Raw genomic sequence first — 14474 nt, forward strand, 5'->3', positions numbered from 1 at the left:
AGCTGTTTTGCTGCCCTGGGCACGGGGACGCGCCAAACCGGCCGGCCGCAGCGGGGTTCCCGCGGGAGCCAGCTCGCGGAGCCGCGCTTTGGGCACGCATCTGCCCGCCGGAGCTGCCGAGCCGAGGGGCCAGCTGCAGCCAAGCCCCCGGCTGCGCTGCCGGCTGAAGAGCAGAGAGATCCCTGCACGCTTTATAAGAACAAGCGGCTGAGCAGACAGCAGACTCTCGCCATGGAGAGACAGATCAGCCCCCCGCCCCAGCCTCCCTCCAGAAAAAGGCTTATTCTGGTGTTCATGGTCTGTCAGACAAGAGACAAACCTCAGAGTTGCTCTGCTGGCTCCATCTCTGCAAAGATGCTTGCTTGTTTTCTTTTGCTATCTGCCTAGATTTAATCTTCATTTACTCCATCTAGAAAAATGCTGCATTGAGAAACTTTCCCAGACACCAAAAGACCCTTTTAAGAGTACAAGACATGTTGCAAAATTGCATCAAAGACAAGATGAAATAAAAAAAACAACCCTCACTTAAGTACAACAGATTGAAACAAGGCAAAGCAAAAAATCTCATTAAATCTTAATCCAGCAGCCAGGGCAGAGGCAGGTAATGCTGCCTTCATTTGCAGGCAGTGTGCAATGCTCCCAGTATAAACTCTCACTGCAAAAATCAGAGCAACCCAAAAGCTACTCAGTATCAGCTTATCCCTTCAAGCTCTGAAAATAGATACCAAGTCTATTCTGCTTCTAACACGCGTGCACATGAATGGGGTTTTCTGCCCCCCTTTGCAGCAGTGGGGGCTGAACAGGCTTATCCAGCGACAGGATTTAATGTCTCGTCTTTAAGCAGTAGCTTCTGGTGTAGGTATAAGATTTGTTAGCCTCAACGCTGCCTGTTCGGTTTTACACACTATTGTTACTACACGAGGATATAACGCATCTCAACAGGTGAATACAGTTATTATGCCGACAACGTGAATGCCGTGCAGCGAGCGCTGTGGAGTGACTCACGTACAACTATTCAGCTTACCGAATAAAGACCCTCTCTAACGGCATACCCTAAAGTAACGCATCAACTTACACACTGCATGTTACAGAAGCATCCCCCATGTGCTATCTTTGGAGGTAAGTTTGAGTGCCGTGGATCCCACTGGCTGTACAAGCCAATAGAAAAAAGGACTTTGATTAATAATAAATTGTTACCAGAAAGCCAAGGAGAATTTAAAGACCTACCATTCATCTTCTTCAGTCAGAGAACCCAAATTCTGCCCCTGCTCCGCTCAGGACGGTCAAGGACCCTTTGCTAACATCGCTTGGAAACTCTTCCAAGCACAGACTCGAGCAGAGCTCAAACTTGCACTGACTCAGATCTGACTCGGGAAGCCCACAACTCTCCCCAAAACGCCAACACCTGCAGGACCCTGCACCTCCCAGGTGAGCCCCACCATTCAGCCTACAAGATGAAACGACCTTCAGCTGAAGGTGATTAAGTTGTGACATTTCAGTCGGTGCTAAAAAGTTAAAGGGGACTTGGGCTGAAGGACATCTCCCTCACCAGCAGTCACAGCCGACTGTTCGTATGGTGCTGGACACGCACAGCTACAGCTGAGCCAAAACCCCTCGCTATGTTTCCTGCACACCAGCAAAACCACATCTTAAACAGCACCAATTTTGTCACAAAAAAACGTGCTGCCTGTTGGAAATCTGGGATTGGACCTTGGATCAGGCATCCTCCCCAAACCCGGACTGCAGCTCTTCCTCCGGCCTGCGCGTGCGGCTTCACGGGGAGCAGCGCGGGTGCCCGGCTCCTCACTCCGGAGGGTCACCTGAAGACGCATCCTTCCCTTTCCAGGAAGGAGGTCCCACGGCAGGGCCCCAGCAAGCCCCCCCCAGACTCCCCTCGGCTCTGGAGGGCTGCTGGCTCCCTGACCAGCCCCAGGGAGCACTGGACACTGAGGGAGGAGTGCGTTTCCACGCGCTCATGAGCACCCAGCGAGGCCAATATGCAACAGCTAACGTTACTCCTGTGACTCCCGCATTTGCAATTTGTGCTCTTCCTGATGGCTACACGTATTAATTGCACCACTGCAGTACCGAGGAGCTCTAGCATGTACATCAGGGCTCTTGGTTTGATGCAGACACAGAACTGCGTGTCCCCGAGGCGGAAAGCGGACAGGACCGATGCCAAGCAGCTGGGCTGGAGGAGCACACAGCACGCGAGCCAGCAGTCACGGGAGCACCAGCATCCTCCTGGCCTCTGTGCCGGGATAGATCCAAGGCCACGTCTGACCTCCTCAGCAGATGATTTACGGCACAACAGCAGCAATTCCCCCGCTCACTTCAGCTAAGGCTCGATCCCTTCCCCGGCAGCTGCCTTCTCCTTCCAGGGCTGTCTGGAGCGACTGACGTGGAGCGACTCCTGGTTTACACCACTCCTACGAGACCAGGATTCAGCCACCTTCCACGTGTGCCTGGTCTTGTGCAACGCATCGTATCTCCCGAGTCACTGCCTGGTGCTGGCACCGCTTCTCTGGCCCATAAAGCGAACCCTTACCGTTTTGACTTGGGGCAACAGCTGCTTTTGTCCCGTTTTTCTGCCCTGCTCCCGGGAAACACTTGCTGTAAGTGACTTTCCACATCCTCCCCTTCTGCAGGAGCCACGGTGCTCCCTGCCCAGGCAGGGCCCCTGGAAGCGGAGCGGGCCCGGGATCGCCGGGACAGGCCGCTGGGCTTACGGAGCGACAGACCCCACTTGTCAGGGAGCAGAAACCGAGCCAAGTGCCCGCACCGTGCCGAGGAGCCTGCCAGAGGGCTTCGCCGCCTGCTTTTGCATGTATTGCTTTCCAATAGTAACGAAAATGACAGAAAGGCGGAAGAGTGAGGGACGGAGATTAGGGAGAACAGGAGCATGAATGGAAGCAAAGCCTCCTTTACGCTTTTGCATGAACGTATTAGGCTAAACTGCAGAGAGGATTCAGGCATATGTAAGCTTGGCTACTTAAAATAATTAGAAAGCTTTGGTAACAATAACTGCTTAGGACAAAACTTATTATGAACAGTTCGACAAAAATAAAGGATTCACCTTAGCAAGGGATATTTGCTTCTGCATTAGAGGGAAGATTTCCACGTAAGCGTGCCATTACCAGCACCATTTATACAAACCACCCTAAAAGCTGCCCCTAGAAATGCACACAGGCTGGGAACAAGTTTAAACTCAAGCATTGACCACTGACTTGAGAAAACACAGGCTTTCACCTGATCCACATAAATACAGCAGAAGCGGCTGTAGCGTGGCCCTTCTCCAAGCCCTCCTGGTTGTCTCTGGGCTGCCGGAGCACTCTCATACAGCCTTTCCCAAGACCAGCTCTTTAAATCCGGCTGGTGCATCCTGCTCTGGCTCTAAACAAACCTTTTGTTTGGTGGCTGTTAGCTGGTTTCTTTGCTTTTTTTCCCCCCCTTCTCTGTCCAGCACACACATTTTCCTTTATAGGATAACATTCCACAGCAGTACATCAAAGAACATCAAGGTAGCAAAAAAGTGCAGTGAAAATAGCTACTTTTTTTCCAAAGTTGATTTTCCATTCTAAAAGTCAGACCTGCCTTGATTTCATCTAGGTGTTCCTGCAAACAAATCAGCGACAGGGAGCTAGATAACGGTCTCCCTTGCTGCTGCGGCGTCCAAGGAGCTGGCAGATTCGAGGACACAGCGTCACATTCGGTGGTGAGAGGAAACCCATCCAGATCGCCTCTCCCTCCTCGTTCTGCTGCAGCAGTGCTGGTCGTCTCCTCCCGGTCCTCAGGGCAGGCAGGAGTGCTGCCTCCCCCGTGCCGGCGCGCCTCTCGGGGCGGCTGAGCTGCGAAGGACATCTCCCGGTGCTGCGCGGCCGGCCGGGCAGCGGGTCCCTTCTGGCCCCGCACCCAGAGCCGCTCCATGCACCGGGGAGCGGGTGCTCTCGCTGCCACGGCCCCCGGGCGCCCCGGCCGCTCTACGCGCGGACAGCGAGGGAGGTTCCCGGCGGATGCTCCCCGGGAAGCTGCGCAGGGCCCTGCTGCCACGCACGAACCAAGAGGAACCCGCCCGCTTCCCGAAAGGGAACTCTGCAAGACGCTGCAGCCACAGCCAGGTCCCCGCAGCCCACGGGTGGCATCCCTGCACGACTGCAAGGGCGCGGGGCCCGCAGCAAAGGGGCTCCAGCCCGCAGCAAAGGGGCTCCAGCCCGCAGCAAAGGGCACCTTCCAGACACGAAGCCTTGGGAGGAAGAAAACAGCTTTGTTGTGTGGGTACCTGACCTAAATACATAGTGTTTTCTCTCGCTCCAGAAAAGCTGTTTTCATTCCCGCTCTGTCTCCTCTCAGACACAGTCTGCATTATTGTTCTGTGGGTCAATGCTAACAGAGGATTTATGAACTTCCTCCACCTGCAAGTGTCATAAAGGAAGTACATAGGCTAGTACATTATTATTTATGTATTTCTAACCACTTAATTCCACTTTAACTCTCCCTGTCCGCCTAACGACTGCTAGAATTGACTAGTCTTTGGCTGATCCCCTACATAACCTGCCCTGGTCGAGAAGCGGCGTGGACCAGGGCGTCCTGCTCCGCTGCCACGAGGCAGCTCTCCGCCTCCAGCGCGGCTGCGAAGCACCGCGAGCGTCTGAGACGCGTGTCGGGAAGCGCAGACGCTGAGCAAGAAGGGAGATGTTCCCTGCACCTTCCCGGAGGCTTGTCTTTCAGAAAGTTGAAGAATTAATGTGAGAGTCTCATCCCTGCCAGCTGGACTCAACTCCCTCAGCTGAGCAGAAGCACTTGGACTGCACATCAAGTTCTTCACATTTCAGACTCTCTTTGTCTCCTCTTCCTTACGCGGAGGCATAAACAGCGGTGCCTCCAAACACTGATCGCTTTGTCTCCTGTTCTTTCAGCGGGGTTTATTATTTATTATTTCCTCTTTTATTGGCAGTCGAGCGTTGAAGACGCCCTCCCCTCCCCGCTTCCGATCAGTAACCTCGGCACATGTCAGCTCAGCATCTCCAGAACGGCAAACTGTGTCATCAGAGACTTCATTTTAAATACCTTGTGCCATATGGCTATGATTCTTCTCAGCAGTTTCAGGGACTATAACAGCTTAATGAAAATCAATTTAATGGGGCTGATTCCAGCTTTTGGCAACTGCTAGAAAGATTCTAGCTAAGTTGCATTAAATTTTAGAGGACAGCAATCCAGATATTGACATCAGAGACACATTCAAAGCCAACTTCCTCCTTTAAGGACATGCTTCACGCCAGTTCAGTTCCGCCAGACACGGCCAGGCGCTGCACGTGCAGCTGCCACACAGGAGAGTGCTGGAAGTGCACCTGCAATAAATAAATGCTTCTGCAATCCCGACCCAGCCACGGCAGCGGGACTGCTAAGACCTCGTGCAGGGCTAGAGAGCCGGCTGCGTCGCTGCGAGCTGCAGCAGTCCTTTGCTGTGCTGACAGCTCTCGGAGACCTTCACTTACAACCCGGGGACAGGGAAGCACACTCCGCACTCACCTCCAGCAGATACTTCCCATCACGTTTCCAACAAACACTGCGGTAATCTCATTTCCAGCAAACTCTCCCTCAGCAAGCTGCTTCTATTTTTATTATCATGCTGCTATCAAGTGCATCACCCCCTTTTTTCTTGAGCAATGAGCTGATCTGAGCAGGAAAAGTGGGAATAATAGTGGGAAATCCACAAATGCAAGTGTCCCAGAGTAAGTGGCCCATGTTCCAGCTCTTAAACATGAAAGAGTTGTTCTCATTCCATATTTTGCCTTTTCTATCACTTCACAGACTACAGTTATTATTTTACACTGTTATTGATTTCTATATTTCAACAACAATAAGCAGAAAACCATGAAAACTCTGAGCAGCTGCCGACCATTTCATGCCATTTCAGGGTAGGGAGCCTGGAAAGGCAGCACCATCCTCGCACTAACCAGCCCGGTGCCAGAAGCAGACGGCTCGCAGCTTTTCCAAGCGCTCCTTCTGTGCTGTCTGCAAGTGCCCGCACAGGCTGGTCCCACGGCGTAGAGCAACGGAGGACATGTTAAATGGAGACGGCAAATAAAGAACCTAAATCTGAGATCAGAGCCAAATCCCTGGGTAACTCTTGTCTAAACTTTACAGCACACGCCTCAGGTACAAGCGTAAAAGTTACGGGCAAACATCAAAGCAGCTGCTCCCTCCTCTGCGCTGCAGACATGCTAACCTCACACGCCCAGCCTTGTCTTCACTGGAGGAGGTGAAAACCAGACCTGAAGGACACGGCAAGGAGGAGGGGGCAGGAACCTGTCCAAAGTGTCCAAAAGAGACAGCATGAAAAATCAGCAGTGCCCAGACCCGCGGGAAAGGGGAGCCCTCGCGCCGCCGGGCCTGGGCTCCGTCTCACCACCCTCCCGGCGAGGGAAACAGCGGTGTCTGCGGGGGGAACCGCCTCCCCCGCTCCTCTGCACCGCACTGCCTCTCGCCACTCGCTTCCAGCTACGTTTCTGGCTTTTCGACCAAGCTTTTTTAATCACTACTACTCCCTGCCCAAATTTCCCCCCCACCTCCCAACACTGCTACCAGGTCTTGGGGAGCATCCTCGAACCACCCCCCGCCCGAGGCCGCTCTCCTTGCGACACCTCGGACCTCGTCCTCCTCTTCGGCAACACAGGCGGCTTCACTCCCACGTGTGCATAAACCCGGATCAGCCTCACGAAATCAGTAACTGGCACAGGAAAACAGGTTTTGCATCATCTTTTAACCAGTAAGCATCGGGACTTTGGCATGCATCAGTCCCATCGGTTTGGCCCGCTCGCAGTCCAACAGACACTGGCTCTGGAGGGCGAAACCCTTCCAATCGGACAATCGGTTCCCTCTGCTCTTTTAACAGCCATTTAATAACTGGAATTGCACAAGCCTAGAAACACAAGAGTCTGGTCTCCACGCTTCCGCCCAGCTCCCTGAAACCAGGTCACGCTTTGCCCCACACCAACACGCTTTGCTACGCGCTCGTCAGACAACGGGGGCCACGGGGACGGCGCCGGGGACGCGGGAGGTCTCGTCCGAGCCTCGCCACCGAGATCGCTGCTTGATCGTCTGCTCCTTGCGATGAAAAGCGAATTTCCGCACAGGCTGATTTGTCATTGTGCATGAGCAAGGACAAGTCACGCTATGTGATAAGGCACTAAATGCAGCAACTTGGTGTGTTTCAGTCAAGAGGGAATAAAAAAAGAAAACCTTTTTGGTCCCCTACTCAATTTATTCTCAAAGGCCTTAATCACCTTTGCTAGAATTAACAGCTTCCAAAACCCTCCATCCTGAAGCACTAGAGATGTGACAACCGAGCATGTGTGTGAACGCCAAAGGCAAACAACAAGCCAAAAATTAAATGCCCTGGCTTACACATATCGTGAGTTATTTGTGGCTTTTGGTACTGTCACTCACCCATGGATTAACTTCTCATGTAACGCTTCCTGTTTTCTTCAGTCGTTTAATTTGTCTTGCAAGAAAAAGAAAAAAAAAGTCTTTCCTAATAATTAATGTGCTTTTAGCAACTGTGTCACTGCACTTACAACAAGGCATCTGAAGAAATGCAAAATACGGCCTTTTGAAGCGCCTCGCTCCCAGCACCACCAGCATGACGGATGGTTGAGCCCATCAGTGAGTGCAAGCTCTCCGCACGCTTTTACCGGCGTTGGCGAGGCGCGCTCTCGACGCCCGGCAGCACCCGCGGGTCCCGGGGAAAGGCAGGTTACGGAAACGGCACCCAGGGCCCGTTTGCTGCAGGGACGACGGATGCCGCCTCGGCAGCCAGCGCGGGACGACCTGCTGCAAAGCGACGACGGGAGCCGCAACCCCGCTGCGCCGGGGCACGGGCACGCTGGGGCGGGCTCAGCCGAGCCCCGTCCTTGGGGCAGCCCCTGCTGCTTTTAGCTTTTCCAGTTCCCCGGCGGGGTGGCGGGTCCCCCCGTGCCTCTGCCCCACGTCGCCCGCCCTGCGACCCTCGCGGGGCCCAAGGTTTATCCGCCGTCTCCCTGCTCCCCGCCGTTCCCCTGAAACCCTCTCCAGAGCCAGTTTGCTTCGCTGCTGCATCCGGCCTTTGATGCATTTTGACACGCTTTATTGGAGCTTTGAAAATCAGAACAAGATTGTGTGTGGCATGAGCCGGGGAGCAGGAGAAGCCCTGCACGTGTCCGCTCCATGTGTCAAAGCAGAGGAAAGGCTGCGGAGCGGCGCGGCAGAGGGGGACGGAGCCTCCGCGCCGGCAGCGGGCTCCTCCCGGGCGTCCCGAGCGCCGAGCTCACCCAGCGAGCAGCAGCCGCTCTCGGCCAGGGCTCCCCGGGGCTCCTCGGCCGGCCGCCGAGCCTCCCGCAGCTCCAGCCCCCCAGAGCAGCGCGGCACGGCTGGGACGCAGCACGCTGCACCAGCCCCCGCACGAGCCCCTCTGCCAGCAAAGGGCAAGAAAAGCCCTTTTCCAGGGCTTTTTTTCCAGGCTCAGGGAAAAAGGGACCGGTTGCACATTCCTCCCCGCTGGATCAGGCCGAGCGCGCGGGATCTCGGGGAATTCCCACCGAATCCCCACGGCTCCGTGAGCGGGGAGGAAGGAAAGGTGCCAGGCGTTCCCACCTCCTCCCCGGGCTGCAGGCAGCAGCAGGGTACGGCCTCAAACTAGCAGGACCAAGCAAATAAAGAGTGATGAACACGCAGCAAAACCCCCCAAAGCCTGGGGCAGAAGGGACGCAGCCGGCGCAGGGAGCGACAACGGGACGCAAGCGGTGCCTGGCCGTGACACCCAGCCAGGGCCTTTTCGACCCCCCGCCTCCCCGAGGGGCAGCGGCGGTCAGCGGCACGCGGACGGAGAGCAAAGGCGAGGACGGTGCCGCGCTCGGAGGAGCTGCGCTGCGACTTCAGGGCAGCAGCATCCCTCTTCCACGAACGTGCGCGTCCAGCTACACACGAGCTGTTCTCATTATTCACACTGCTCGCAGTGTGGTAAGATTTAATTGCCAACATGTGCTGACTCAAACAAAAATGTATTTTAAAGAGGAGATTGATATATTAAGACCATTTCAGTGAAGTTAGCGGGAAGGGAGCTCAGAGCATCCGTGTCTCCAGCCCCAGGGCATCGGCTCCTGCCCCGCGCGCTTCGAGGACGGTGCCGCTGCGCTGCTCCGGCGCAGCAGACGGGGACGATGCAGCCTGGCAGCGCGGTGCCCGCCGCGGCGGGCCGGAGGCGCCGGGCACGAGGCGCCTTGCAGGGCACACGCGGCAGAGCCGCAGCCGCCACGCGATGCTCGCGGTCGCTATGGAAACCGGGATGCAGAAATAGTCTCGGGAGCCTCCCCGGAGCCAGGCCGGCGCTGCCAGGCTGCAGGAGCCCCGGCAGCCACCAGCTCCTGCCACCCGGCCGGCGGCCACCGCCCCGTCCCTGCCCCAGGGCGAGGAGCTGGTGCTGCAAGGAGAAGGGCGCAGCTCGCACGTGCAACGTTTCCGCGCAGCTACAGTCAGGATGCCGCTTTATTCCTGGATAAGCGAGACCCACTTTTTCCTGTGGCTCCCTAATAACATACAAAACAGTCGGAAGCAAGTCAAGCTGAATCCTGTGCCTACATCTTGTAGCCTCTGGTACTTTGCATAAATCGGGGCTTGTCATTCCCCATCAGCTTCAGCTCAGAAACCCAAGAGGCAAAGCCATCCGAGGTGGCAATGAGCTTAGAAGAATCCTTTGGAGAACAAATCTGTCTATCACTGCTGCGGGATTATATTAATACTGTATTCCTTGATAAAAGTCTCCATGTTGGCCCAGCTGGCTAAGCTAAAGCACCTCTTACAGAAGCACCTCGAGCATCTGGCCACCTCCGCCACAAATCAGTCCAACGTCACTGCTTGTCGGCAGACTGCACCAAGAGCTTCCTACCAGCAAAGGTCAGGAGCTGGTGGCAGTGGAAGCGGAGATGCTGCCGGCAGCCCCAGCTGTCACTCCGACTCCCGCGGGTGAGCGGGTCTCCTCTCCCTCCCGGGATGATCCTCCCTGCTCCCAGACATCCCTGACATTGCCAGCCGGGGCTCGCTGCCGGGTGACACCCAGACGCTGCAAGGAGGCGGAGGGGCTCTGCTTGGGGCAGGACCAACACCCGCACGGCACGCGCAAACCGCCCTGCTCGCGGCGATCGACGGGCGCTGCGCACTGCAGTGCCCTCGCTGCAGCGGGGCTTCCTGCAAGCCATGAAATCACCTAAAGACGAGACGCCAGGAGCACCAGCGCTGCACGCCTCGGTCCCCTCGCTCGCTGGAGCAGCTGAACCTCTGGACTCCTAATTTAATTCCACATCCTCTAACGGGGATCAGCAAATTCCATTAGACAGCTTCAGATGATCATCTAATCTGTCCATTAGCTCTGCGTGCAACAGCAAACGCAGTGGAGCTTTATCTTAAGTAAAGCAAAACATTCGCTTTCTTCCCTTTCTTTCTGCTTCTTCCTTTGTCTGTCCTTGACTTTTAAAAATCGTTATTTTGTTTGCATTTGTGTTCTTCAAAGAAGCAGGGATATTTTCTATGTTCATCCCTCTAGAGCAGAGGCAGGCTGGACTTTTATGTCAGCCCTGCCTGGTATTTATGAGCATTTCAGCAAGCCACTCGGATAATGCATGCTTCATTTCCCATCTCCGGGAAAAAACCCCTATTCTCTCCCTAACAGACGAGCAGTGAGAAATGGTTAATCAATGCCCATTGTGCGATTCCCGCTCCTTGGGTGAAAGGGTCTCGGGCAATGCGAGCTGCTCTGCTTCCATCAGCGAGGAACCGGCTGCCGCTGCCGGGAGCCGGGAGCTCCAGGGCCCGCGCGCTCCTCCCGGGAGCTGCTCCGATTCCGGGCTGGGAAAGGTCCCCCCCCGGCCTGGGGCGCTCCAGGGCCTCAGCTCTTACTGCGCAGCCCCCGCGGCACCGAGGAGCGACAGGAGGGGATTAAAACAAGTCGGCACGTTTGGTACGATGCTGGTTCTCAAAGTGGGGTTATACGTTACCCTTCGGGCCACGGCCACCAGCCCTCCCTTGGGGCCAGGAGGTAAAAAAGCCCCGGGGGGGGGGGGGGGGGAATATGATCTACAAAACCAGAAAATCCCTGTGCTTTAGGGGGAGGGCAAAACACTTCTGCACCACGCACATGCAGATGCGAAACTTCCCCAGAGGTGCAGACCTCTCCCCAAGAGCAGAGCAAGGAGACTTTCTGGTGCCCTGAAGATGCCTAGCAGGAGGCAGGAGATCAAGACCTGGCAGAATCAGTGAATTTCTGGGAAACAGGAAAGCATCCACCAGGTAACACCAAACTCCCACAGTACAGCATCGCTCGGCACAATCGGATCCGCAGAACGAAACTCGCTTTAAATCACAACTTATGCCCGAAACGAGTGAGCGTAACGGGGCTGGTGATGACCGGCACAGGTGACACAAGTGGTACGAAACTCCCCCAGCTCAAACGGCGGAAAAACTCGCGCTCAAACTGCGGCGTAGCTTTCCAGTTTGAAAGCCCCAAGTACAAACCAGGCAACTTTATTACAGAAAAAGATTACGAAGCCGCTGGGGAGTTTATCCGTAAGCACCAAACAGCGACGGCGCCTGCGGAGAGCCGGGAGACCCGGGCCGGTCCCCGTCCTGCGCTGCGATTCCCGCCGGCGCCGCGCAGCCCCCCGCGCCCATCTCCGTGCTCTCGTCTCCGCTGGCCCCAGCGCGGCCCCGGCACGCGGAGGTCCCCCGCCACCGCTCACGCCACGGCCATCGGGGACGGGCACGGGCACGAGCGCCAGCAGCCACGGTGCAGCTCCATCCGAGGCTGCTACAACCATTGCACGTCTGCGCAGCAACTTGAAACTGCTGTAAAAACACCCGACGACTAAAGAGAGAAAATAACAGGTCCCCGCGGCCTGCACAGCCCCAGCCCCCGCCAGGCTCCTGCAAGCTACGGCCCCGCATTCGACACTTAGACCAATTAACTGCTACTGCAATTAGTAGCATCATGGAGCATCTCTGGTGGCTGGAAATAACATCGCCCGGTATTTTCGAGTGGACAGCTGGACCAGCGGTTATCATTTTGATGCTTTCGTTCGGTGATATCGTAAGGTGGAAAACACAAAATTGATTAAATTTGTTTTTCTTTTAAAGCAAACCAGACTCTGGCTTTCTCCATCCCCAAAGCCACGAACGCGGCAGCAGCGAGCGCGTGCAGGGCAGAGGCCAGCGTCCCGCACACAGCCGTGCCGGCCGGCAGCGGCTCCGCGGGAGGGGACATGCTCCCGGCTGCAGCCCGGCACCGGCGCCGGGACGGGAACGCGGCTCGCGGGTAATCTCCCGTCAGCCGCACCGTGGCTCCCAGCGTGCAGAGCTTTTTCCCTTCCCTTTCTGATTTCGAGACCAGCGCCTGCGAATATCAGGAGCCCGCGGCTGTGTCAAGCCTGTAGCTGCATCCTTCAAGACAGCTTTAAACACCTGCATCTCAGGTATTTCCCACCAAATCCACCCACTGCTTTCAGGTGCCTGGATCGAACGGCGGTAGCGGTTTCGAGCTGGCCCCGCGGTTACCAGCATCCCTCGGCGGTACGGGTACGGCTGACGGGTACAGGTCAGGGTAACAGGGCTGCCCAGCGCTGCCGGCAGCTCCACAGAGCCCAGCTCGCCAACGCCGCGCCCTGCGCCTCCGGTATGCACCTCTGTCCAACGTATACGATCTATAAGGGGCAAGGAGCGACACTGCTAGGGTCCCCCGTGCACGACTCGGACCTGGGCTACGAGAGCGAAACGCTGCCGCGGGCGAGTGCTGCAGCGCGCGTGCGAACGGGCCGGCACAGGCAGCTGCCCGGCCAAACCGGGCCGAGCCTTCGGCCTCCCCTGCCGGCACGTCGCAGGCCCGAGAGCTGCCAGGCATTACACAACAGGCAAGTTTTCATATTGAGAATATTCATCTCCAACCGTTTCTAGCTAATGGAACAAAACAAACTATCTAGAAAAATGGGAACATTACAGTAAAAAGAACAAATTAAGCCCTAATGCAATTAGAGAGCAATTAGGGATCTCTCCTCTGGGAACATTTTGGACCTCAGGGTCTTTCTCAAGATCTGATCACTCCCTGCAACTCTATTCCTTTGCAATTAATAAATGCAGAAGCGAATGGCACGGCTCCCCTGGCCCTGCCCGGCACCATCGCGCTGCCGTGCTCGGGAGCGGAGGCAGGAGCCGTTCACGCCTCCGGGCTGGGAGGAACGCGGCTGCGGCAGGGCCGGGAGCAGAGGCTGCGAGCAGGAATCGCGGCGCGGGGCGAGGTCCGTGCAAGCTTCCCGGGGCCCCGAGCTCCCCCTCGCACCCCGAATAGAGGCCGAGCAGCTCGTTACGGAGCTTTAGGTGCTGCCTGCAGAAAGGGCACCCCGTCCTTCGCTCTGCGATGCCCCCGAGACAGGGAGGCAAAACATAACGCCGCAGGCTCTTGGTTTGCACAGTGACCATAGAACACCCATTTTCTTCCTATTCACAACAACTGAGAGCCACAGCCCAGAGAAGTACGCACTTAACTCCTCTCGACTTTAACTCACTCGTGTATCTACCTGAGTTAAGCACCTGCTTAACCGAATTGCTCAAGCACGCTGCAGAAAGGAGCAGGAAATCCTCCGGGCACTGGTGTCCGCTGCGTCCCGGTCGGGGCACGAGGAGCTTTCGGCAGCACCGCAGCAAGGCTGGGGAGGCCGGTCTGGGCGCGACCTTCCCGCGAGGGCAGGAGACAGCGAATGCAACTGCCTTGTGCCCCTCCTGCCCCGCGAGCTGCAGAGTCAGCAAGCTGGGTGCCAGAGTGCCCGAGAAATTACAGAAAAACCAAAACGAAGGGGCAAAGCTGCAACTCCCCACCGAGCCAGCCTGAGACAAGCTGCCTGAAGGTCACAGCTGCAAAACCGCTACAGCCAAGCCCGGCTCTGCTAAGCCTTCCTGTAGCAGATGCAAACACAGTAGATGCTCGGGCGGAGGGGAAGATGGCACGGCATGGGGAAAGCCTTCCCCTCCCGTCCCTGCAGCCGCAGCTTCCCCGAGGGCAGCCCTCCCCGCGCCGGGCACGCCTGCGCCTCGCAGCCAGGGCTGCTTTTCACGCTCTGTGGGCAGCAACGAACAGCTCTGCTACCTGCCGGGAAGAAAAGGGTCTGTGTTCAGACGAGGCAGCTATCCATGCGACAGAGGGAGACGGGAACCTTGAAACCGAGTAGTTCCTGCCTCCGCACCCAAATCCACCCTCAGGAACATCCATGGCCCAGTTTTGGCCTAGAAACTGGCCCAGTTCTGATCTATCAAAACAGTTCTGGGTTGCAAGTCACACCTCATTCCTCGGGAGCTTAACCCAGATGAAGCAAGACACCCAGATTTGACAGTCTGAGCCTAAGCGACCTAGAGCAGCCACAGCCAGAAGTAGCACCCGGGAGTCACGGCCTTTCCCAGCT

The 14474-nt window shown here is 56.5% G+C and overlaps 1 protein-coding gene across 6 annotated transcripts in view; it reads right to left on the bottom strand.

Annotated features, from left to right (window-relative positions):
- ZMAT4 (zinc finger matrin-type 4) overlaps positions 1-14474 on the bottom strand; it is an 84100-nt gene that overhangs the window by 45777 nt on the left and 23849 nt on the right. Inside the window, exon 1 of one of the 6 annotated variants that reach the window (XM_026112240.2) lies at positions 13596-13638. The exons of the other annotated variants lie outside the window; for them this stretch is intronic. The gene's annotated coding sequence lies outside the window, so the exon portion shown is untranslated. Of the gene's footprint in view, positions 1-13595; positions 13639-14474 lie in introns of those variants that run through there. 6 annotated transcript variants of the gene reach the window in all.

The sequence above is a fragment of the Dromaius novaehollandiae genome, chromosome 26, assembly GCF_036370855.1.
Source record: "Dromaius novaehollandiae isolate bDroNov1 chromosome 26, bDroNov1.hap1, whole genome shotgun sequence".
NCBI lineage: Eukaryota > Metazoa > Chordata > Aves > Casuariiformes > Dromaiidae > Dromaius > Dromaius novaehollandiae.